This window comes from Magallana gigas, chromosome 9 (genome assembly GCF_963853765.1).
Source record: "Magallana gigas chromosome 9, xbMagGiga1.1, whole genome shotgun sequence".
Taxonomy (NCBI): domain Eukaryota; kingdom Metazoa; phylum Mollusca; class Bivalvia; order Ostreida; family Ostreidae; genus Magallana; species Magallana gigas.
Genome location: NC_088861.1, coordinates 1,599,091 through 1,625,942, shown reverse-complemented (window position 1 = coordinate 1,625,942; position 26,852 = coordinate 1,599,091). Strand labels below are relative to the sequence as shown.

At 31.8% G+C, this 26,852-nt stretch overlaps 1 protein-coding gene across 1 annotated transcript in view; it reads left to right on the top strand.

The window, feature by feature from the left end:
- Positions 1-9,428: 9,428 nt before the first annotated feature.
- The window catches only part of LOC136271293 (adhesion G protein-coupled receptor L3-like), a 58,518-nt gene continuing 41,094 nt past the window's right edge, over positions 9,429-26,852 (top strand). The window contains exon 1 of the mRNA XM_066071003.1: positions 9,429-9,452. The gene's annotated coding sequence lies outside the window, so the exon portion shown is untranslated. The remainder of the gene's footprint in view (positions 9,453-26,852) is intronic.

Below are 26,852 nucleotides of genomic sequence, written 5' to 3'. Positions count from 1 at the left end.
TTGAAAAGCTTATCGTCTATATTATTGCAGTTTCGTATGATTCAAATACGATTTCTTTACTGTTGTATATTTGTAAATATTTTTATTGTAAAGTTATGTAACAATATATTTGGCCGTTTCATCTCTATAACATTTTTGGTTACAAAAATTAAACTACTTGTGTGATAAGCAGTTTTATATTTTTGCAGTTTTCGTAATTGAACTTCATATCTAATATGATTTGTTATAATATTATTGTGGTTTATAAAACAATTTTCAAAACATACAAGTTTTTCCTGATATTTTCCACCATTTATAAAAAAGGACAGTTTTCGTGTACTTGGGTGTGCGTTTTAAGCTACACAAATGAGTAATTATGTATACAGTTAAAAAATATTAGTTAATATTTTCGCCAATTTCTGACTGCTAAATAAGAAATACTTGCACGTAATGAGAAAATGTAAATTTAAAGGTTAAAAAACCAAATATTGTAATTCTGCTAGTTAAACGTAACGAAGTTCCTAAGCATTGTAACCTCCTGAGAGCCAAGTCAAATACAACGATTAGCAACCTGTTATGTTAACGTATTCTATTTTATTATTCATATCGCTGAGCAACAATCGCTATAACTCTGATCAAATCGGTTATGGTATCAAAATCAAAATTTCTTAAGAATGAAGTACAGTAGACCTTGTTGATCCTGTGCAAAAGTTGCAAATCTGCCGTTTTAATTACCACTCCCTTTATGGTCACACTCTTCTCCAGGGATTCATGGTTTGATCAAACTTTCAACGCCACAGCAGGTGTTTTCACACAAGTTTCAGCTTTTTTGGCTGAACGCTTTTTCCAGAAGATTTTCTCTATATCGTCTGATGTAAAAATTTGACCCCCCTCCAATTGTGGCCCAACCATTCCTCATGAATCATAATTTTAACAAACTTGAATCTACTCGACGGGATGATGCTTCAACACAGACTTTAGTTTTTGCGAAGTAGATTTTTCAAGATTTTCTTGACATATTCGTATGTAAAACAGACTTAACCCCCCCCCCCCCGTTGTGGCCCCACCCTACCCTTGGGGATAATGAATTGAACAAACGTTTAGCTACATTTACCCGAGGTTGCTTTTACTCAAGGTTTTCTGGCAAAATGGTTTTTGAGAAAAAGATTTTTTAACATTTTCTCAATACTTTCTTATGATCCCCCAATTGTGGCCCCAACATTTGAGCAAATTGAATATACATTACATAAAAATGCATTCTAGGAAGGAATTCTAATTATAATCTTTATTTACTCCTATGTAAATCTTGACCCCACCCAATTTTGCACCCCCCCCCCGGGGTCGTGACTTGAACAAATTTGAATCTACAAATTTGAACCTAAAGGATGCCTTCATACAAGTTCAAGCTTTTCTTGCCAAATGGTTTGTGGGATGAAGATTTTTGAAAAATATTTTTAATAATTTTAAATTATCTGCCCTTTGTAATTCATTTTACCAAACTTGAATCCCTTTCACCCAACAATGCTTTATGCCAAGTTAAAATTGGCCTAGTGGTTCTGGAGAAGAAGTTGAAATTGTGAAACGTTTACACACGGACAGACATACAGACAGACGCTGGACAAAAAGTGATCAGAAAAGCTCACATGAGCTTCCAGTATTGCTTTTCGTATTGTTGATTTAGAAAACAAATTTGATCATTTAAATAATAAAACAATAAAATGCTTTCTTTGGCGATTAATGCGGGATATGAAGGTGGCGACCCTGCAAAAAAATAATAATACATAACCTGCAGGCTATGTTAGTATTTTGCAATGATCAAAGCGTTCATTACCCGGGTAACTCGTCAAAGTAAGCAGTGTATTGTTTATATTTACATCTTTATTAAACAAATTCTTAATTTGATTGTAAAAGTAAAGTAAGTGAAATTAACTAAATACTATTAATGTACATCAGTTAGTTAGCTAAAAGAAACAACAAAATCGATTCCTATGATAATTTTAGTCTGGTGTCATCATTATTATTTCACGCAGTACGCAAACGTTCCTGAGTTGCTGAAGATTTTGACCAATGGATAAACGTAACGTAAATCTTTTAGTCAACTATGTTTCTACAGAGTTATGTTTTACAATTTTTTTCCGTGCGAAATATATGGATTCATACTCAATATATGGAAATACAGCATAATAACGTTGCGCAGAAGAACAATGTTATCAGTAAACCATTTGTTGTAAAAACTAAATTCTACATGAATTTTACCAAATACGCCATCTTTTTGCTAATATAAGATGTATCTTAAAACTAAAACCCTTATCCTGAGCCACTAAAACAATTCAAATGGAATACGTCGGTATACATTATATAAACACAATATGTTCTGTGTGTAAATTGAGAAGTAAAACGAAAGTTCTCTTTTTTTCTCTGCTGGCCACGTCGCTGTAAAACAAACACTAAGTGTTTAAAATTTTACAATAAGTAGATTGTATCTTTCGGTTATTTATCCTGATGGAGGATATAAATCAAGCCAGATTTACTATGTGATGTGTTTCATCGATAACTGATAAGGACGGCCGTAAGGTGAATATGATTTTTTCTTATTTCAAGTGTCTTCAGTAAATAATGAAAATATACTCGTTATCTTTAATTTAACAAGAAACAAAATATCCTTTTATTTCAGGATGAATGTGCTTGATAACCTCATCTATCTCGTTGTGACATTAATTGTGGTACAGCGAAATAACGTATATTCATTTACAAGTATGCCCAATTCTTTTCCTCTTGTCGTTTAATAAATTATGATTAGAACAAAGCTGTGTTAATTAATTCTATTTACTTATTTGTCAGATAACGTGTTATTATTGATCTGATTTTTTTAACACCATATGTTTTAGTTTTTGTTTATATGTTTCGCTCTGTAGATTTTACTGTGGTGATTCTCAATACCACCAACATTACAACACACCAAGGAAACACGATAGACCTTAAAGCACAGGTCACCAACGGAGGGCGCAATAAAACCATCGAAGTCCAGTGGCTCCGAAATGAAATGAAGATAGCCAATACTTCGAGACTGACTGAACAAATACAGAGATTTTTTCCATCGAATGTGTCATATGTGATTAGCACATTAAGAATAAGAAATGTAAACCTCTTTGATACAGGTAAGAATGTTTTCATATCAACAATATGACATTTAGTAAGCCTGTAACTCAGGACGGGCATTAACATTGGACAGCGTCTAACACTTCCGTTATTTACTGTTTAGGATTTCCGGTTTTGTTCTTATCGGAACACGACGAGCTGTTCAAACTTTATATATGTATGATCATGAGTCACTTCCATATGAATAATGTCTTAGCTTTTCTTAAACAAAAAACCACTTATCTAAGGGCGTTGAATGACCGCACCAGTATATTTTTTTTTTGTTATAAGAAATTATTAGCTGTTTGCTCAACAAATAACTAATTGTTATAATTAATTATCAACTCGATACGTTACTTTTTTATAATTTTAGTAGCTTGTAACAGCATTATTCAAATTTCAATTCGAAAAAAAAATGCACACTCAATTAATTTAAAATATATTGTTTTAATGAATAATCACAAGTTATTCAAAAGCACAGTACTTACCAAGTTGGCTATTCAATGAAAAACACGCCTAAAAGCTTTCCCTATCCCTAAGACCGATATAAACATGTAAGTCCGTGTTCTTTCACCCTTCAAACAGTTTTGCTGTACAGATTTTACCTATTTAGAAGAACATTTTACTTCGCCTTGTCTGTTGCGATGTTATCATTTGAGTTTTGTGCAGAATCTTAAACAACGAATTTGTGTTTACTACATGTTGGTCATGACTTTCAGGTCTCACACTGATGCAGCTGAACGGAATGATTTATATACTAATACCCGTGTACTTGTGCCAACAATTAAATCGTATTCAGCTTAAAATCAAACCGTTAATAAAACTATAAGCAATCTATTATTAAAAGACGAAATAAACACATTTTCTAAACCGTATAATTGCAATTACTAAATAATCCTCAATTGTTCGGATTTAATACATGATTGTCTTTTACTAATTAACAATTATTAATTGTCAATGAAAATAGTCTTGGACTCATTGACAACTAAAACTTGTTAATTAGTAAATGACATTATGGAGCATCTCTAGATACATGTAATTTCCGTGTCTGTCATTGATTAACTTGCAGGGAATTGGACATTTAGGGTAAAAGCAGACAACGTTTCTATAACAAGGACAGCAACAGTTACAGGTAAAATAATTCAAGTTTAACTGAAAAACAATAATTCCAACAGAACTTGCTATTAGATTAAAAAGATATCTTTGATTGTTTATCAACAAGCTTTTATCAATATATTTATATCCTTTTTATGACAATATACAGAAAATTCAAAATTGATTTGGTTTTTTAAGTCTTTGCAAAACCCATTCTCAAAGTGCAAAGGGATGCGCTGCTGATAAAGGAAGGAGATGCAATATTTATTGTGTGCTACTGGACACAAAACGGACACGAGACATCATTTCCTCTGATTCGCCTGGCGCCTTATACTGTTAATGGTGAGAAAGCTGAAATAACCTTGCCAAACTTAAAACACATTTATTATAATTCATTGTTGAAACCTTATATTTCCTATTGGTTTTGTTCAGTATTTTGCTAAAAATTTTCTTTGCTTTTATTTCTTATTACTTGTCTACACTAATGATACAAATAATAATAATTAAGACTTTAATAAGGCATTTCCTCGGCTCAAGGTCAAATCTTGAATGATTTACCTTTGTTATAGGAAAAATTCTTAGCACGTCAAAATAAAAATTGATATAACATAGAAAACTATTTTTCTTACCTAAAAAGGATTGGATATAAGAAAATAATCTGATTTATACTTGGTTGGCCAGGGTGAAATAATTTGATATCTTTAAGAATAAAAAATGAAAACTACTAACAATTTACATTGAGCACACACTATAAACTTGTAATTTACTTTAATTATGCATGCATTATAGGCAAATTTTTTCTTCATAATATTCATTTTAACATTGTAATTTGCCACTGAACCTACCAATTTAAATTATCAGAACGCAAAACTTGGATAAGTACCTCTTCAAGTGATAATTCGTATGCTGTGTTTATGAAGAAAAATGCATATGCCTCGGACGCGGGTCAATACAGGTGTATCAATAACCAAACCTCTGATGTGTATTCTATTCAGTCAAAACTTGTAGATGTCGACATCTATACAGCAGGTATCAGTTTGAATATTTTTTCTCGTATTCTCCCTTCTTTTAAATTAGTAATACAAATGGAAAATTAGTATAAATTTTCGGGTAAACATATAGTATTTGCGATTTCTTCTCACTCTTTTTGTATAAAAAAAATCTGACCTAATGTTGTTAGATTCACTTTTCTGTAAACGTAAACTTGCTCTAAACCTGAGTTTTTTCTTACAAGATGACACGATATGTGCGTCAAGTCTTGATGAATACGGACTAAGCTGGTCAAACACTTACGGTGGAGAAATTAAATATGGATCGTGCCCCACTGACAAAACAGGTGATTTTATTATTTTTTTTGGGGGGGGGGGGATGACATTCACTAAACTTTAAAAAGCGTTTATGATTATCAGAGATGTTAGATGGCTTTAAGTAAGTTTTATTTATTTCTTTTTCCTTAAAAATATTGCATCTAACCTTTTCTATATAATTATTTTGAACACAACTCTTAGGTACTATACATGAATTGACTCTATACAGAGAAAACTATTGCCTTAAAAAACCTAACAGATTTTTTTTGGTAAATATACCTCTAAATCAGAAAAGGTATTTGCAATCGTTAAACTAATAAAAAAAAGTTTTACCGCTATAGCCATACAATCTAACGTAAACATTGGCAAGTACCCAAGTTCTTAGATTTGAAATTCTTAAGTTGAATATTTTCAAAGATACGTGTAATATTTTGGAAATTTCTTCTTCTTTTTTCATGTAATCAGGTTATTCATCTCGTTACTGTGATTTGTATGGAATATGGGATTTTACGGACTTGTCCTACTGTGCAGAAAACGACTTTGATTCACTGGAACAGGAGGTTAGGAATAATGAGAGAGAGAGAGAGAGAGAGAGAGAGAGAGAGAGAGAGAGAGAGTTACTTTTTGAATGATAAATCTGATCTTAGAAAAATGTATGCAAGTTATTAATTTTGTACCTTTTCATTTGTCGTTCCTAGTTGGATGCGATCTATGCAGAGATGGAAGACGGATTGACAACCCCAACTACAATTAGCAATGCAATAAATTCTACCTTAAGCGGGATTAAAAAATTTTCTCGGAACAGAAGTTCATCCGGAGGTTTGAACAGAACACTCCAAATTTTGAGTAGAATCGTAACATTAGCCAACGAGTCCAATTCCATTAACGAAGAGGTTGTTCAACCCATTATCAAAATTTATGATTCTTTTCTCATTTGTGAATTTAATATCATTCTGTTATATAGTAATTTCATTACAGTTATTATTTTTTTTAAATTCGGTATGGTCTTTGCACCTCTTTATTGAGATTTTCATTAACAATCTAATTGATGGATGTTTATTGTAAACAGCAATACTTAAATGCCAGGTAATAAATACATGTATGAGTTTCAAAAAAAAAGATTCGAATGTCAAGGAAATGACGATGCCAGGATTTTAATCATAAGTACTTTACATGTAATAGGCTTCTCTAGACTTAATTTTGTGGGAGTTACCTTTCGTCGAAGTAGTATTTTTTCATAAATAATGCACATGCGATGTATCAACTACACTTTAGTATGTATAATTTTTTTTAATTTTTAAGTCGTTTTTTGGATCAGTTGACAACATTTTATCAACAAGAAACAATGATGCATGGATGACATTATCAACGGTAAGTATTTAATACTGTGTCAGATAATTATGCCAGTGCAGAGGTAACATTTTTGCACCCGCTTATAATGCAGCGTGATAAAAATTGATATATAAAATAATAGATCATTGTCTACAGAGTATAAACCCGCTTTTGTTTTTTGTTTTTTTTTGTGGCTCACCTGATAATTACTTTTTAAAAAATAATGTCCTATAGGTAACAATAATACCCATAGAAGAAATAACTTTTCTACATTAAAGATTGAACATTTTCAAAAACATCCGATTGGAATTAAATCCTCCATGGAAGAACAAAATTCCTAAAGGAATTTGAATCAGGCAGCTAGTTTTCCAGCAGGAAATTAAGATTTCATATCGGATTTTAAATCCTATCGGAGTTTTGTTCAAATCCTATCGGAGTTTTGTTCAAATCCTATCGGAAGTTAAATTCCTATGGTGATTTCTTTTATTCCGGTAGGACATTCCAAATATCCTATAAGGAATTTGTTTTTCCTATGGGAAAAATTATTTTCCTGTCGAAATTTATTCTTTAAAGGTTAATATCTCACCTGGCAGGAGAGATACGATAATAACAAAGGTGATGAAAAACTCCTCACGCATTGGTTTATCATATGGCATATTTTGAATTTTTCGACACATGCAGCTAAGACGGGTGCAAAAATGTCACCTTGGCACTGACATAATCATCCAGCACAGTGCTAGTTGCATCAACGAACGAACCATACATACATAAATGCAATGCATGCATGCATACATACATACATACATACATACATACATACATACATACATACATACATACATACATACATACATACATACATACTATTATTTCACTAATTTTTATATAACAGTCGGAAGATATCAGTTTAAATGAGGAAACCTTTCCTTTTTGTGCTTGTAAATTAAGCATTGTCTTTAACAAATTCTAAAAACAATTTATATTTAAAAAAAAAATCGAAAGAAAAATATAAAATTTATACTTTGCAGAACCAAATGTGTCAGATGCAGGGACAGTTATGAAGTTAGTGGAGAGATTCAGTGTCTATGCAAAACAAAAGGCAAAACAATCAACAAGACAGGGGAATACATTTAGTGGAGAAAACTTCTGTGGGTGTTTATTGTTTAAAGTGTCTATATTAAAAATTATAAATATTTTCTTATCTAAATAATAATATCTATAATTTATTTAGAGCTGTTCAAAGTTCAACCTAAAAAAAAAAACCCAAAAAGTAATATAAAATATGATTTTTTTATAAAAAGGTTATGTAAAGAGTTGTTTTCCCTCCATAGATTTGGACTATGCTGTTTTGAATTCAACCAACAGCATTAAGTTTCCAGTTATCAAGTCTGGCACATCTTACCTTTCTTTACCGGATCAAAGATTAAATGTGTCAGGTATGTTATGTTGCAGGAGCTTATACGTGTCAGATATGTTATGTTTTTAGAGATTAAATGTGTCAGGTATGTAATGTTATAGAAGTTTAAATGTGTCAGGTATGTTATGTTGTAGGAGATTAAATGAGTCAGGTATACATGTATTATGTTGCAAGAGATTAAATGTGTCAGTTACTATTATGTTATGCTGTATGAGTATAAATGTGTCAGGTACATGTATGTTATGTTGTGGGGGTTTAAATATGTCAGGTATGTTATGTTGTTAGAGAATAAATGTGTCAGATATGTTATGTTGTGATAGATTAAAAATTCAGTTTTGTATGTTGTTGGAGATTAAATGAGTCAGGTATATTATGTTGTAGGAGATTAAGTGTGTCAGGTATGTTATGTTGCATGAGTTTAAATGTGTCAGGTATGTTATGTTATAGTAGTTAAAATATGTCAAGTAAGGTATGTTGTGGCTGACATGATTTAGAGCATGTTTTCGTGTTATTCAGTACACTAAAATTTGAGTTTTATTGTAAACATCTAGTTTCCTTCTATCTGCCAATTCAAACCCCTAAGTCACGTCGGTAATTTGATAATCACACTTGAGTTTTAGAACATCCGTACGTCTTAGTGTTTTTGTTCCTTGAAAAGATGCATAAAAATGAGCAATTCTATATCCGATATGAATAAAATATCTTTTTTTTTAATAATGATTTTACAAATTTTATACAAATAATCGCAGCACTGAAACATCTTTGAGATTTACATTTTCATTTCAGAAAATTTTTACACTGCAGTGATTTATAAAACAATTGGAGACATTCTTTTTACAAATATCACTAACTCATCTACGTAAGTTACTCGTACTAATTATACGATTATATAAATAACGATTTTCCATGTTTCTTGAGTTAATATTTCATATTGTACATAACAAATATTTCATGAAAAATAGTCAAATTTTATGAAACTTATTAACAGTTAAAAGCTTGAGAAAATGAATATCCTTATGTAGAATATTATATGTTACAAACTTGTGTTCAAATCAAGGTTGTTTTATAGAAATCCGGGGAACAAAAAAATGTCGGTAGGCACACAAGTTCTTTCCTTAAAATTGGACACCGCTCCGGATACGCTGTCTCCATCACTTAACCTACACTTTACTACGATAAACAAGGTAAGTAATACTACAGGCTTTGAGAACTATAGAAAGTGCCATTTTTAACTGATAATTTCTAATATGTATTGACATTGTACTGTTTTTGCTGAGAATTGATGATATTTTGTGATAATTTTACTGTTGTTACTGATAATTGCTGTCGGTTCTGATATTTACTGATGTTTTTGCGGTGAATTATGGTAATTATTGAGATTTACTGAGATTTACTGTTGGTACTGAAAATTTCTAAGAGTTACTGATAATATTAAGCCTAAAGAATTGTCTTTTATTTAAAAAAACAACAACATATTATTCAGAAATATTGCAATTTATTTTCAAGTGTTTATTCGATAAATGCAGACTCCACCAGGATATTTAAATTCTAAATGCATCAGAAATTATCGGTAAAAATGACACTTTCTGTACTTTTTAGAACCATTAGTGTAAGGAACATGGACATATAATTATGCTTTCAAACTTTATTTTTCGTCAGAGATATTCAAGATACTAGAACCCCTGAAAACAAGATGGTTGCTGTTTTGTTACATTTTAAAATCAAAGAAAACAGCTTTACGTTAATTGACTTCATAAGTCAATCACGTGACCAATTGCAATTGGTATTCTTCAATCGTCGTGCATCGTGCGTTAATAATATTACATTTCTAACTTTTTGAAAACAACAAGGCCAACAGTTATCATGCTTTCTTTTATGTCTCTCTAGAAAAAGAGGAATCAAATATTATAGAATTTATTTCCTTACCTCTTCCGGGGCCTCTTGTGCGGCTCAAATACGCAAAAAATGTCAAATGTTAAAAAGTATCTTTGAACTCTACCTCTACACATAAGAAAAAGCGTTGTTATAATGTCCATTAACCTCTTAAAATGAATTTTAATATTCCCTGCCTCTGGTTCAGGGGATAAAGCCCTTGGGCGAGGCAAAGATGACTATAACGTGCAAAAAGTTAAATCTTGAAAATATTCTCATTAACTTCAGTCTATATTTCATAAAGACTAAATGCATAATCACGATGTCCATGAAGGTTTCTAATTAAATTGCAAAAAACATAACTTTTATGTCAGGTGGTTCAGGCCCAAAGGTATGGCCAGCATAATCATATAATAAATATGTATGAAATCTTAGAGAAAATCTTCATATCTTTCGCATGTACTTTTTGAGATCGCTAAATGCATGATTTTGAAGTCCATTAAGCCCTCTACTTAAAATATATTATAAATAACCTTTGGGTTAAGGGTTCAGACCCTTTGGTAAGGTCAATATGGCCATGTAATGAAAAGTAGGAACTTTAAAAAAAAATCTCTTCATCTCTTCTTCCATATATATTTAAAGAAAGCTAAATACACTTGTATATGATTACATATATAATGTCCATGAAGCTCTCTATTAAAATTTAGAAATATTCAAGCCATATAATATGGCCAATAAGATTCATTAAATCTTCAAAAAATATTTTCCTATTTCAAGAAAACTTCATGCATGGGTTATGTGTCAAGAAAGCCGTCTAATATTAAAATTGTAAAATCACTCATTGCTCAGGGGTTCAGGCCCTGAGATTGATGAAATATTTATAAATTGTCTCCTTTGGTCCCATTTATTTGTTTGAGAAAAAGTAAATGCATGATTATCACAATCTTTACAACATTATTTAGTACACATGTACGATTTATTGATCATTTGCATTAAAGTCTATCTGAAAATAAAACTTTTATCACATAGTTTTTTTTAAGTTACACATGTATATTTTATTTAACGTTTAAAATATTATCTAATAATCATATAATTTTATATTTTTTTATACAGACTGGTGACTTATCGTCCGCAATTTGTGTCTACTGGGATTTTGCAGCTAGGTAAAATTAGAAAACTAATTTGTTGCCGAAAGTTTAAACCAGTTTAAAGTATCTCTCATAATTTGGCATAGTGTATAAATTCAATGAGAAATGCTGGGAGATGTTTAACCTCCGAGCGTCTGCGATACACGATCTCAAATTCGACCATGAAATATTTTCTATGACCTATTTTACCCTTTTTAATGTGTTCATCCATATTCAATATGCATTTTTATGCAAGATATTTATTTTAAATAGCGCATTAGTACTTGTACTTTTAGGGATCAGTTACTACCTATTGGGAGTAGCTATGACAGGCTTAAAGATGGCATGTTATTTTAAACTAAATTTTGAACAACTACTCAACAGTGACCTTCATAATATTTTTATATGATTTTTTATTATATTATATAACTTTTCAACTGTTTAAGATATGGCACCATAAGATCCCTTATTACCTAATATATATATCGAGGTTAAAAAGCGCCAAACAGTTGTAAATCATTGTGAAGATCTGTTTTGCTTCATCAAAACGAAACCTCTGTCGGTATTTTTAAATTTAAAAAAACGACTTTTTGTCGCTTTAGATCTCAATTTAAGGAACTGGCCTCACAATATTGAGGTCATTCAAATGCTTGGTATTTGCTGTATTTGGTCCTACAAAATGTTCCTTAGTCTTGAAATAAGTGGGAAAACCAGTTTTAGGTGCCACTCACATAACTCCTTACTGGGAATGCCGCACAAATTTTATTCTTTAATGATTCGCAAAATATTTGTTGTTTTGATTTACATTTACGAAATTTGAAAGCTTTTAGATTTAAACCTTAAAGATCACTTCGTACGAAGCATATCAACATTAAAAGGGGTCAAACTGTAGTAATACGCCAGTGAACATTTTTGCTTCATTGATGCTTAACAAAATTTCATTCCTTTTTTTTTTTGAATATCAAGAAAAGACTTATAACCCTTGGTTCCTTAATTCAAGAAGCCGACCCCCAAAAAGGGGTGTCTGCATCAAAATTTTTAAAAACTGCCTATAATTATGACCTCAAGCAACCATCTATGGTGCTGGAAATATGTCCAATGGTCTCTACTATATCACTGGACAGTATTTGCAGAAAAAAATCATGAAAACAGAAACAAAACAGTACAAGAATAGTACAAGGGCTTTCGTTTGAAATGGAAGACGATTAAATAACTCAACAAAAAATATATTACCAGTGAAAGTAGTAGACAGTGGCTCGGTTGTTGTAATGTGCGTTGTTGTATTTTGAGTGGATGTACTGTCTGTCGTTGTTGTTTCTAATTCAGTAGTTTCTGATTCAGTAGTTAGTTCTAAGGTTGTACTCTCTGTCGTAATAGTTGTTGGTTCAGTGGTTGTAATTTCCGTCGTGAGTGTTATTAGCTCCGTATTCGTGGAATTCAGTAATGAAGTAATAGTTAATGTTTTAGCATTTGTTGTTGGTTCTGTGTTCGTGGAATTCCACCCAGAAGTAGTTATTGTTGTTGCTATTGTTGTTGCGATTGTTGCGTTTTCCATCGGTATCGTTGGTATTTCAGAGGTATTTCCACCACTCGTCGTCGTGGTTGCTGACTCGGTGGTATTGCCATGTTCTGAACTCAATGAGGTTTCTGACTGGGTGGTTGTTTGTACAGAATTTTGTGTAGTGTTTATTGCTATCGTTTCATAAAGCAGTGTTAATTCTTCAGTAGAAGTTGTAGTGGTTGAAGCCTGAACTGAAATTCCTGCAACAACATTAAACAGTTAAAAGGCGATTTTTAGATAATTTAAATTTGCATGAGATATACTAGTAAGGCATCGCATAAATTTATTTAAGAAATATTCAATTTTAAATTTCAAATAATTCGATAGTTACTTACTAGTAAATACATAAGGAGGTAAATGGCTAAAAACCATATTAAAGATTTAGAGAGACCATGTTCCAGGATCAGAAAACAATCTTAGACTTTGGTCAAAATTTGTACATTGTCATATCGTCTTTTGATTAAATACATCGAAAAAAATTGAATTCATTTAAACTGTGGCACTATATTGTGTTCATAATTACACATTTTAAGCGTGGATTTATGACATATTACAATTTCACAATTGAAAGAATTTTCGACTGAAGTCTAAAAATGCTTCAGAATCCCTAGGCCTGATTGGTAATTTTTTTGAGCATCCACTGTGGATGTTTTGTCATTATTTAAAAGGTTTGAAGTATCACGATTACACAATCAGTTGTTTTTCACAATTCATAAGTTGATAGATTTTTTTTTATCAAGAACATGCTTATTTAATCAGAACAACGAGCAATCCACGATGCCTTGGCAGCTAAGCTCCTATGTGATATGTGATTAATATTATCATTTTTCTACCCTATATATACAAAATATACTAAATTCTACCGTATCAGTGAAGTCTCCAATTCCGGGTCACGTCACACTGTTTCGTTAATATTTGGCAAAGGTGTTCATACTTTATATATATTGAAATAAGTAAAGTTTGTGAGCTATTTTACAGCCATTTCTTTTTTTTAAAATAAATTCCCGGGAACTTTATTTACGGAGGTATTTCAACAAGGCCTGGCTTCCCCACTTTCGAATCATTTCCTCCATTTCCGGGTTATGTGACTTTATAGTCTCTGTAATATCGGGGAATCGTTTTGGAGAAATCGTTTTTATGAATTTACAGCATTGAAAAATATTACCGCTCAAGAAAAATATTTAAAACTACTGATACACAAGTAGCAGGGACCCATTTCTAAATATAAATGAGGGCAGTGATTCTGAATGAAATAATCATTATGAGACACTAAATATAATATACAGTAAGCAAAGAGAAACAACGAACAAGATAAATATAATGACAACAGATCGGCATGGACCATTTTATTGAATTGAATTTCTTTCTCTCCTAGCTCTTACAGGTAATCACAAAACCACAAAAAATATGTTTCAGGTAAACTGACCCGCAATTGGGTAAACTCCTATAGTTTGATTTATCAATAAATGTAAATCTAATTGAGCACTTATTAAATCGAACATTATCTGACGGATATGTGAATGCATGTGCAATATTGTGCAGCTATTAATGCTCGACCAAAACTTTCACATTAACCGCGCTGCAGCGTAAATTACGAAAGTACCATATCTATCAAAGATGTGTGAAAATCTCGATCTCGAAAGCGCTTGATTTCTAATTTCGTTTCTCGGACGGTCTGTAAATGTTTTCTTTCAAATATTTTTACTGATCAAATACAGAAAGGTCATAATTCGTGATCAGTCTATTTATAAAGTTTTTTTCTGCTATATTTTAAACAATATGACATAAAAATTATAGGAGTGACCCGGAATGGGAGACGACCCGGAATAGGAGACTTCACTGTATTTAGTGGGGTTAATATCAAAATGAGTATCACAAATGAAGATTGGTACGATGGTTTCATTAAAAAATCAAGAAAAATAGTTTTGATATTTCAAAGTGATACACCTTTTACTTCTTCTTATATATTATCATTTATTACGTAAGTTCCTACAAAGCCTACTTTTATTATAACGTCATAAAACCACTATGGCAACGCTCACCTACCAAACAACGGAAAATCGTGTTAAAAAATAAAATCTATACATTTTTATCTTTTAATTTATTGTGTTCAATTAAATAAATGGTATTGGAAAAATGTCACTAGGTATTACTACACTGTATTTTACTAGAATAAGCAACATGTGCAATGAAAACTAAAGTTAAACTTCATAATACGACTTCGCTGTTTCTTTTATCTAGCGTACTGGTTTACATTTACTTTTACAATCAATTTATTAATTTACTAAAAGAAAGATGTAAATATAAATGATAAAATGTATTCTTTGATGATTCATGCGAGTTATATGTATTTTTTCTGCAATGACATTTACCTCCATAGCCAGCATGAATCACCAAAGAAAGCATTTCATTGTTTAAATGTTGATTATTATTCCTTAATGCAATTGGACTAAATTGCACTAAAATACATGTAATAGTATCACACATTTTAAGGTTGTGACTTTTATGATAATGAATTTATTGCAACATAGTGTCATGTTTAAGGATATGGCATGTAATATCTACAGCACAGGAACATCGTATCCAGTCCACTTTCTATGACATGTATATATTATTTATATGTAGGTCATATCCGCATGAAACACGGATACGATGTCCCCGTGTCAACAGTAAAAATAAACCCACGTATACCAATCAAACCATGCTTATGTCGAGACCCGGAGAAACACATATTCAGGTGTATAAAATCACTATTGATTAGGTACTCTTGAGCACCGAATGCATGTGGGGCATACTTGTGAATAAATGTCCTGTTTTTTCCTGGAACAGCATGTCTATTTTATTTCATTTTGGATATATTTACTGTCTTTTGCAAGGTAAGGGTTATTATTGTGTCTCTTTGTACATGGTTTTAATTCTCAGAATCCAAGACGTGAATAACTAACTACGTATTCATACATACATATATAACTAGAAAATAATACTTGGTCATGATGGGTGTGTTAAAAAGCAAGGGGAAATAAAAAAGTAGTATTTTTCATGCCGCCGTTTAAAAAAAATAATATCAATAGCCAATGCACCCATTTTGCATGTGCAATGTATACACAGAAAATTCTTTTTAAATTCGATCAAAGTTCAATTTGAACGGACAACATCAATCCTTTTGAACTGCCATTGAGGTAACATGAAATATCCCTTTCCATTTCCTTCTCCTGTCATTTAAGTATCTATACCCCCACCACCACCACCTTTGCACCCCCTTGAAGTACAACCACATTCCAGGAAACCCCTGATCTCAAACAATATCGCAATGAGTAGATATACAGACAGATGACCCCTTATTCTCGCAAAGAAAACCATGGAGAAAAGCGCTAATAGCTCACTGTTTCACTTTATTATCGCAGGTTGACCACGGAAGCAATCTACTTGAATAAAACTTAAACAAAATAAAAAAAAAAAACAGTCTACAATTCTGAGCTCTATTGATGTAGTTATAAAACTTTTTGTTGTTGATACAATGATAGCAAACTTATCAACATATTATCAGACGTACAAAAATTATTAAAGTTTAATAATAAGTTAATGTATTATATCATACATACATACACGGAAAGGTACATATTACGAAACCATTTGTTATATTAAAGGCATATGCATCAAAATAAATATTAACTACATTATGTATATATTTGTTTAAAACTTTGCAAGATTAAGGCGTGTTGTCCTGTATTTCGGGAGATGATATGCGAAGGGGACATTCCTTTATTTAAACGACCGAATAAGAATTGTTTAAATCTCCCAGATATTGGGGTAAAACGATATCAAAACCAATGCAAGTCACGACATAAGCATGGTTTGATTGGTATACGTGGGTTTATTCTTACTGTTGACACGGGGACATCGTATCCGTGTTTCATGCGGATATGACCTACATATAAATAATATATACATGTCATAGAAAGTGGACTGGATACGATGTTCCTGTGCTGTAGATATTACATGCCATATCCTTAAACATGACACTATGTTGCAATAAATTCATTATCATAAAAGTCACAACCTTAAAATGTGTGATACTATTACATGTATTTTAGTGCAATTTAGTCCAATTGCATTAAGGAATAATAATCAACATTTAAACAATGAAATGCTTTCTTTGGTGATTCATGCTGGCTATGGAGGTAAATGTCATTGCAGAAAAAATACATATAACTCGCATGAATCATCAAAGAATACATTTATATTTACATCTTTCTTTTAGTTAATTAATAAATTGATTGTAAAAGTAAATGTAAACCAGTACGCTAGATAAAAGAAACAGCGAAGTCGTATTATGAAGTTTAACTTTAGTTTTCATTGCGCATGTTGCTTATTCTAGTAAAATACAGTGTAGTTATACCTAGTGACATTTTTCCAATACCATTTATTTAATTGAACACAATAAATTAAAAGATAAAAATGTATAGATTTTATTTTTTAACACGATTTTCCGTTGTTTGGTAGGTGAGCGTTGCCATAGTGCTTTTATGACGTTATAATAAAAGTAGGCTTTGTAGGAACTTACGTAATAAATGATAATATATAAGAAGAAGTAAAAGGTGTATCACTTTGAAATATCAAAACTATTTTTCTTGATTTTTTAATGAAACCATCGTACCAATCTTCATTTGTGATACTCCAAAATATAACAAAATTTGGTCCATTTTGATATTAACCCCACTAAATACAGTGAAGTCTCCTATTCCGGGTCGTCTCCAATTCCGGGTCACTCCTATAATTTTTATGTCATATTGTTTAAAATATAGCAGAAAAAAACTTTATAAATAGACTGATCACGAATTATGGCCTTTCTGTATTTGATCAGTAAAAGTATTTGAAAGAAAACATTTACAGACCATCCGAGAAACGAAATAAGAAATCAAGCGCTTTCGAGATCGAGATTTTCACTCATCTTTGATAGATATGGTACTTTCGTTATTTACGCTGCAGCGCGGTTGATGTGAAAGTTTTGGCCGAGTATTAATAGCTGCACAATATTGCACATGCATTCACATATCCGTCAGATAATGTTCGATTTAATAAGTGCTCAATTAGATTTACATTTATTGATAATTCAAACTATAGGAGTTTACCCAATTGCGGGTCAGTTTACCTGAAACATATTTTTTGTGGTTTTGTGATTACCTGTAAGAGCTAGGAGAGAAAGAAATTCAATTCAATAAGATGGTCCATGCCGATCTGTTGTCATTATATTTATCTTGTTCGTTGTTTCTCTTTGCTTACTGTATATTATATTTAGTGTCTCATAATGATTATTTCATTCAGAATCACTGCCCTCATTTATATTTAGAAATGGGTCCCTGCTACTTGTGTATCAGTAGTTAAGGTCTTCCGTTTCCAACGGAAGACCTTGTACTGATTCTGATGGTTCTTCTTCATTATTATTTTTCTTCTTCTAGACGTTTTTAAATCCTCAATAACTTATTTGTTTGTCATCCGATTTCGTTCAAATTTTCACGGTATATTGTAAATTAAAAAAGGTTGCTAGAACACAAAAAGAATTGAAATCGCAACTTCCGGTTTTGAGTTATTCCCCTTTTTCTAAAATTTTAGGGGCATTAGTTTCCAGACAAAGGCTCCGAAATGGTCAGTAGCAAATAATTTATAGTTAAAAATCTTTATTATTGACACTTTGAATATTGTCCTCTGATTTTTGTATTTCAGTTTTTTCCAATTATTCCACTCGAATTAATCAATCGAAATCTATGTTCTAAAAATAGCAAAAATTTTCTCATGTTTTAGCTTCGTAACTTTTTAGTTTAAAATATTTCCTAAATACATATAGAACAAAAGTTGTGCATAATGTTTAGGGCTTTTATTTGACACCAATAAAAAAGGGCTGGCCCTTTAAATTAAGGGCCAGTAGCCCCTAAAAGATTTTGCTGAATAACTTAAAAACGGTTAGGATTTCGATATGACTTTCGCTGGAAAAGTTGTTTGTTGGGATCTTATAAAGGTCGCTACAATGTTATTTTGTAAGTGATTTGTGTAGAATGAGTGTAAAAAGCTTTACATGTTAACATGTACCTGTTTTCATTTGGCAACTAAACGAAAGTCTTTGTGCCTAAAACTTGCATAAAGTGACCACAGAAAGTATGCTGGTTTATACAGGAGGCTTTAATTCATGAGGGAAAAAAATTAGAACACATGCTGTTTTTTTTTATTTAAAAAATTCCGAAGTTTAAGTCATTGTTGCTTAGTTCTTATAGTGCACAGTCCTTAAAGACGGGAATCGGAAATCAAAACATTCTTTTTCTTCTCTAGTAAAACACAAACTACGTATTGAAAAAAATTCTATGCATTACATTTTAGTTATCATACTGCATGCATTTAAAATCCACATTGAATCAGAGCTGTGTGCGTATCACTACGTAAGCTATCCCTCGCCCGCGGCCGAGAAAATCGGTCACCGTGGTCGCGGCTGGACTACCTAGAGGTCAGCGGTTATCCAATACACGAGCGTTGCGTCTCTCATATATGAGTTAATTTAGCTTCGAACTGAAGAATTGTTTCAGTTTTGATTACGTACACATAAAGGTTTATCTGCAATTGGATTAAACGATAGGGTGTCAATTAAAAAATCGTTCAGTTTATTAATGAAAGCAATGCCATTCTCAATCTAATGCAATATCAGACATGTAGATCAATTGGGGGTTTTAAGTAAAAAAAAGTTTCTATTTGATAGATTTTAGTAATTAAATTGCAAACTTTTCAAATCTTCCTAGGTTCTGAGCTGTGCGTGTGTATGCGTTAATTCGATCTTTACGTAATCTATCGTTCGCCTGCGGCCGAGGAAATCATCCGCAGCTGCACTACCTAGCGGTAAACGGTTATCTAATTAAATACACAAGATTCGCACCCGCACACTTGCATGAATATGAACTTGTTTGAGTTTATATAGCCGTTAATACACTGTACAATGTTTTAACTATATGTTATAAAAGTTTGTTCATTTTGTATCTGTTTAAATCAAACATCGGAGAGTAAATTAAAAAGTCGTTCTGAAAATTAATAAAAGCGATATTACTCCAACTCGTCAGACATATTTGAATGTTTGATTTGAAAGTCTTAAATGTTTTAAAAACTGTACAAATAATGTTTTCAATCAACCAAAAAAAAAAAAACAACACAAATATTAAAACCTTTAAATAATGATCATCCCTCGCACATGGCCGAGGAGATCCCGCGCAAGTGACATCTTCCACATTTACATGTACCTTATCACGCGTGCATGTTTGGTATTTTGTATGAACGCAACTATTTTTATTATGTTTTCAACTATTATATTAATTTAAGGTGAACAGATTAATTTATGTTACTTGTACAGTTGATTTAGCATTGATTTATACGACAGCATATAAGGTAATTTAAAAATCAAATCAATTTATGATCAAAGTTCCATGTTACATGTTTGCAGTAGGTGCTGGCACGATAAAGGAATGCCCTAAATTGAGGCATTCGGTGATTATTTTAAAGAATATTCACTTGAGTTTTGAAACAAGTTTTGTTTAGATTCTATCGGTCACATATAACTAACTTCTGTAATGTTTCTCTATGGTCGTTCGATCCAGGCACGAAGCATCGTTTTTTGAAGGTGGGGGGGGGGGGGGCAGACTCATCCAAAAAATCTTGACAAGCAAAAAAAAAAAACAAAAAAACAAAAAAAACCCACCAAATTTAAAGTTTCCCAAAATCTTTAAAATCCTAATCCATGGGGGGGGGGGGGGGGTAGCGGGGCGGTGGGAGGGCAACACAGATATAAGTTTGTTTTCACAATGAAATGATCGCAGGCACGTAGCATCGGGGGGGGGGGGGGGGGGCTGGCTTACTAATAACTTCAGTTTCAATCCTCATTTCCTTCTTTCATATCATTTTTTACATACTCCCAAAAAAGTGGGGGGGGGGGCAACTCCATGATAATTCTATTTTCTATATGTAAATTTTAAAAAATTTGTTGCTGCGAGAAAAAGTGGGGGGCCAGGCCCCCCCCCCCGCCCCCCCCCCCCCCCCTGATGCTACGTGCCTGCGATCATTTCATTGTGAAAACAAACTTATATCTGTGTTGCCCTCCCACCGCCCCGCTACCAAGTGCTCTTTTTTTTTTAATTCCAGATCTGTCGAAAATCATTTGATAGTGACTTCTTATGTTTAACAGTTTCTCTTGAACGTGTTTCTCTTTTCCATCCGTTTTTTTATTCGGTCAGTCTTTGTAAATTTCAACTTTATTGCGTTAATTCAATTGCCACGTGCTACCGAAAATCTTGTGTCGCTTCAGCGCACATAGCTCAGAACATATATAGCCCCAGGTTATTTATGGCTGCAAATCATCAATAGTTATGTAATTAATCAACAGTTCGAAGGGTGCTTTCTTCAAAGTGGTCAATTATCAAACAATAAGACTTTCATTTTCACATTAAAGGTGCGAGTAACATAATCTGAGAACGTGGCTATAATAAATTGACCTGTTGAACACGCTAAACTTCTATTATGTATAGTTATGAACAGAATTATATATATTATAATAAAAAGTTTTAAGTCAAAGGTAATTTGTTCTTGGGATTAGATGTTATGAAATACGACTACATTATGCTATGCAGGTGGTGTCGTATAATTAAAGGTCCGCCCCGTTAAAGGGTCCGGCCGGACCTTTAATTTGAACATTTAAGGTCCGCCTTTGCTATAAAAGGGTCCGGCCCGTATAAGAAGAGGTCTGCCTAACATAAAAGGTCCGGGGTATACATTTCATTCCTATCTTTTTAATTTCGAAGGTTTTAATTTCAATTCAATTCTGAGTCCCAAAGTGAAGGATACCAATCAATTTATCTTTTTAATTATCCATGTATACATGTATTTTAATAATTTCTGTTACTTTGATTATCATATTAACATATTAGAATCAGCACCCATAATCAACCCAACCACCCAGCCCGAATCATTACATGATATGCTTGCTCTCTCTCTCTCTCTCTCTCTCTCTCTCTCTCTCTCTCTCCTGGTGTTTCCATCATAATGATGTGTCTCTCTCCATAACTAAATATTCATGTGTAATATTTGAGCACTAAAAAGCAACTTTACGGGATAAGTATAGCTTATTCTATCTTCTTTATATTCATTTTAACAAAAAAAAGTTTCTAATATTTAACACATTCATTTAAGGTCTTCGACATTAAGATTGTAAACAAAATATTTGTTTACATAGCAAAGAATTGTAAGCTCAGTAAATCGCTGATAACTTAACGGATGGCACTCGAATTTTTGCTGCCTATCAAAATTGTCTTAATGAAGAATTGCATACATTAGAATCGGAAAAATTATTGACCAAAATCGTGACCATGCCCCTTTAAACTTTAAAAAGAATAACATACGGAATTTGACATATGTACAGAAAAAAAAATACTAGCTAGTTAAATTTTGGTTTAAAATATTTGTACATGTAAATTGCATTAACTTTCTCGAATCACTCAGATATCCCCTAAACATTAGTTTTCATTTTAATATTGTCAAAATAATTGAGAGAGAAGTTAAGATATACAAGTGTAGATAAAAAAAAAAACCCCATAAATAGATCTTATAAATTATTGTTGTTTAAAGAAATATCTTCTCAAGGGAATTTAATGCATTTCTATCTCTTACATTAGGATTTGATAAAAAGGCAAAACATTTGTTTTGTATGTCGTTTGTTTTATAGATTACTTTTCATTAATATGAGCAAAATAAAAACGATATCCTTAATTTTGAAAATATTTTAAGTTTTTCAATTAAGTAATTTCATATTTTTATCTAATCTTTCTTATGAAAATTTGTTTGCTTCTAATACAAACATTTAGGAAATTTTGGAGTAGGTATCTATTTTTTTTTATGTAGCATATACTATTTGATTAATAAGTCAATAAGTTAATTTAACATACATAATGCTCTTAACAAGGAGAGTAACATCTTAGTTTAAGAAATCGTGTTCATTCCTTTTAACTTTTTACAATGAAATAAAATGAATTCAAAATATGACGAAAGTGATAATGAATAATCAACTCTTGTACTTTTCAGGTGAACATAGGTATACTCTATACCTGTGCCCCTTAGAGGACCCCTTAATTATCTAATTGTCTAATCTTCTACACTCACATATACGTGTATCATTAATTTTTTTTCCCACAAATATCATAGCATGCATTTCTTGCCGGCCCCTCCATTATAAAAAAGATAAGAAGGTCATTAGATGAAAATTAAAACCGTCACACAAATTTACCTTATTTTAAGAGTATTTCAAGGAGACGGACAATCGTTTGAAAATTGATTCCAGGGGTTTGTCTCAATATAAAAAAACCGTCGGATGAAACTTAGTTACAAAATTGTTTTACTATTTTAAAAAAAAATAAAATAACACTAATTTTACTGTATTTTTGGGGATACAATGCAATGGGCCCCACTTCTATAACTGAAAAGTAAATATAACTAGATGCGATCTCGTTGCGTGCAACGAATAGGTCTTCCATAGACGAATTTTAAAACTACAAAAGTTGTCATTAAACACTTCGTTGCATTTGCAATTGCAAAGCGGAAAATCATAGTAAAAAAAGAAAACGTGTTCCTCTGTTGATACTCTAACATTTCAAATAAAACATGAAAATAACAAAAAAAAAAGAGACATCTAAATGACATATCCGAGATATCTAAACATAAGAAACGCAATAATCATCATGATGATTTACCGTGAGATTATAATCCTGGGTTGAATTTTTGAAAAAATCTAGAATATATTATCATTGATTAGAAAGTTTTAAAAAATATAATTTTGTTTGGTTCCGGTGACGACTGGACATGCCGGATAAATCATTGATACCTTTGCTGCACATCTACTTGTTTAGGTTTATCATATAGCAAATCTTGGTTACTCAATCACTTTCCGTTATTGAGTCTTGCACAGACAAAATCAGAAAAGATTCTGAAAATATCTGAGATACCTCAGTAGAAAAAAGCAATACTCATGTATTTACCATTACAATAATGCGCTGAAATTTTAAAAAATGTCTGGAAAATTCTATCGAAAATTATAAAAGTAAAAAGTACAATGTTGCTTGCTTCTGGTTACGACCAGAACCGACAGACAAGTTATTGATACGTATTCTGCACATATTCATAAAGCAAAGATTGGTTGGTCAATCACTTACTGTTTTTGAGATATCGCACGTACAAAATCAGAAAAGAAACATATCAAATAGATATCTGAAATATCTCAAATGAGGATAACGTATATTTCATTCGAAAGGATCTAAAATAGATAGAATTTTTCATTAGAAAAGCAAAAACTTTTAAAAGCCGATTTTTGGTGTCACCTTCGGTGATTGCTGAAGTGATGGACTAATAACTAAAACGCTGTATCTATTCTGTACATTAACATGTTGAGGTCTATTTGATGGCAATGATTGGTTGTTCAGTCACTAGACTTTATTGAGATATCGCGCGGACAATCTCAGAAAATTAACATCTCAATAAGATCTGAAATATCTCAACAGAAGAAATGCACTTTTCAAGTATTTGCCATTTCAATACTGTGTAATATTTCAAAAACAATCTGGAAAATTCTATTGAAAATATCAATAATAGATTATAGAATCTTGTTTGGTACCGTCGCGACCGGATGTTACAGATAAAATACAATGCATTGATATTTACATGTAATAGAAAAAATTACAGTAAAGTGTGGATTTAGCTTCCCAACCATTTCTTTGTAAAGCACAGAAGTATGAGTTTAAAACAAAACGTCAAAAATACATAACCAACGTCGCAGGCGTGCGGCGACTGTCCTTACCTAACGCTCTATATATGTTGTCTTCGGAAACAAACATTGTTTTGCACTAAAATTTTCAGATCTAAATAAATATATGTAAATACTAGAGCAGAGCTCGTGGCAAAGCCACGAGTAGGTCTTCCGTTGTTGCTGCGAGTTGAAAATATATGTGATATGGTGTCAAACGATTATAATTACTAAACTTTCAGTTCTGCTTTTGTTATAAAAACGTGTTGTGATTGAAAGCCTGCATATAAAACGTGTTTTGAAAAAGAAAATAAGAAAATGTTTTAGGAAAACTATTTGTCGCATACAGTTTATGTAATCGTAACAAACATTATTTAAAAAATGAGATATTTAATGGCGAGTTAAATTTTCAGAGGGTAGCAAGCATTGTAATAAACAGTATGTACTCATGTGTCATGTCAGGAATTGTGGTTTTTTTTTTATATTTTAAACCGAACCCGTTTACAAAACATGTAACCTTTTCTCTAAGATAACTTCTTTATTTAAATATTTGTAAATTTTTGAAGACAATGTGCAATTTAGAATTGTTGCGTGCTGACAAAATTTACAGACCCTGAAACGTACTACTACAACAAAAAAAAGCGTGCGACTTACGTGCGAAAAACGTTTCGTATTAACCGTTTAGCGTTTCGTGTGAATCGTGAAGCGTTTCGTGTAAACCGTTTAGCGTTTCGGACAAAGCGTGCAGAATTTCGGACAATGCGTTTAAATCGTTTCGAGCAAAGCGTGCGAGAACCATGTGAAACGTTTATCAGATTTCATTCGGAACTCTCTGACAATTTGTTTCAAAATGGAGCCCGTGTTTTACATTACATGTACTTTAAACTGTTTGTGATTGGCAAAACTCTCTTGTAGGTATTTTCATGAAAAAAAAATCTAGAAGAAATGATATACTTATCTTTTTACAAAATTGAATTTATTTTTAACAAACAAAAGAAAGGTATATGTATTAAAAGACGACTTGTTACAGAGTACATGTATATATAACGTTTTATACGATGTTTCAGTACTGGTACAGTTTTACCGGTAACGAATATTTGCCAGTATCGAATAATTTTTAGAAAAATTATTGGTGGAAGACAAAGTTGAGGTTTTAAAAAATTCTAGCTAGGTGATTATAACATAGAAATAAATATTATATCAGTGTTTGCCATTTGCACAATTATTTACCGAATTGTTTACAAATTAAAAATGTGCCCCAGATATGGGCTGCCGGATGTTCAAAGCAGAAAAAACGAAAGTGTGAAAACAATTAAGCCTAACTATGAAAATAAGTTTGTTATTGATCCCTATTTAGTGAATAATTAGTAAATATAATTCATTTAAAAAGATAATACATCATATCAAATAATAATGGAGCTTTGAATGAAATTACGACTTCAAATAGAACCACGTGTAGTTTTCCTAGTTACGGTTCATTGCGACAGAAGTATTATTTGGCTGCAAAAATTGATAGATATACGGGAAAAACAAAGGAAAATGGCAACTACTTATCATCAATTACTACTATAAAGTGTTTGTATGAAAATTCAATATTATAAAGTAACGGAAATGAAAACTGTTCAAGTCCAGTTTCAATTTGACCGGAAAACGGTATGATAAAAATAACGATCATATAATTTGTTTAAATGACATATTCCCACAATTGTTTTTCCTTGTTCATTTATAAGTCCATTAACATGTACCTCTAGTATATTTTTGAAATTAATTCGCCTCAAAATATTCGGTCAGAAGTGATAAAGGGCGCTTAATTCGATACTGGGAAACGAATTCAAAACTAGGAAACTGGAGGGGGTGTTGAAATTACTGTCTCCGTAATTCATCCTTTATTTTTTCGGGTTTGATACAGTTTAGAAGGACAAAGAAACGCGATTTAAACAAAAAATAAAAACATTTGGAATTCCGATAATAATAGTTGCATGCATGAGAAACCGCATACTGATTCGTTACCGGTAAAATGACTGTACAATATTAAAATTCGCTATACATAAAAAATATTAAATACAGTTAGCAAAATATGATTTCTGTTGGAACAAGCCTTAATCAACTTTAACTTACACGAGCATGTTTTGATAAGCATGTATCTTTTTTAATTTATTTACATCGATAACTCTTATTGAGACCACTCGCGACACACATAACCTCGGAC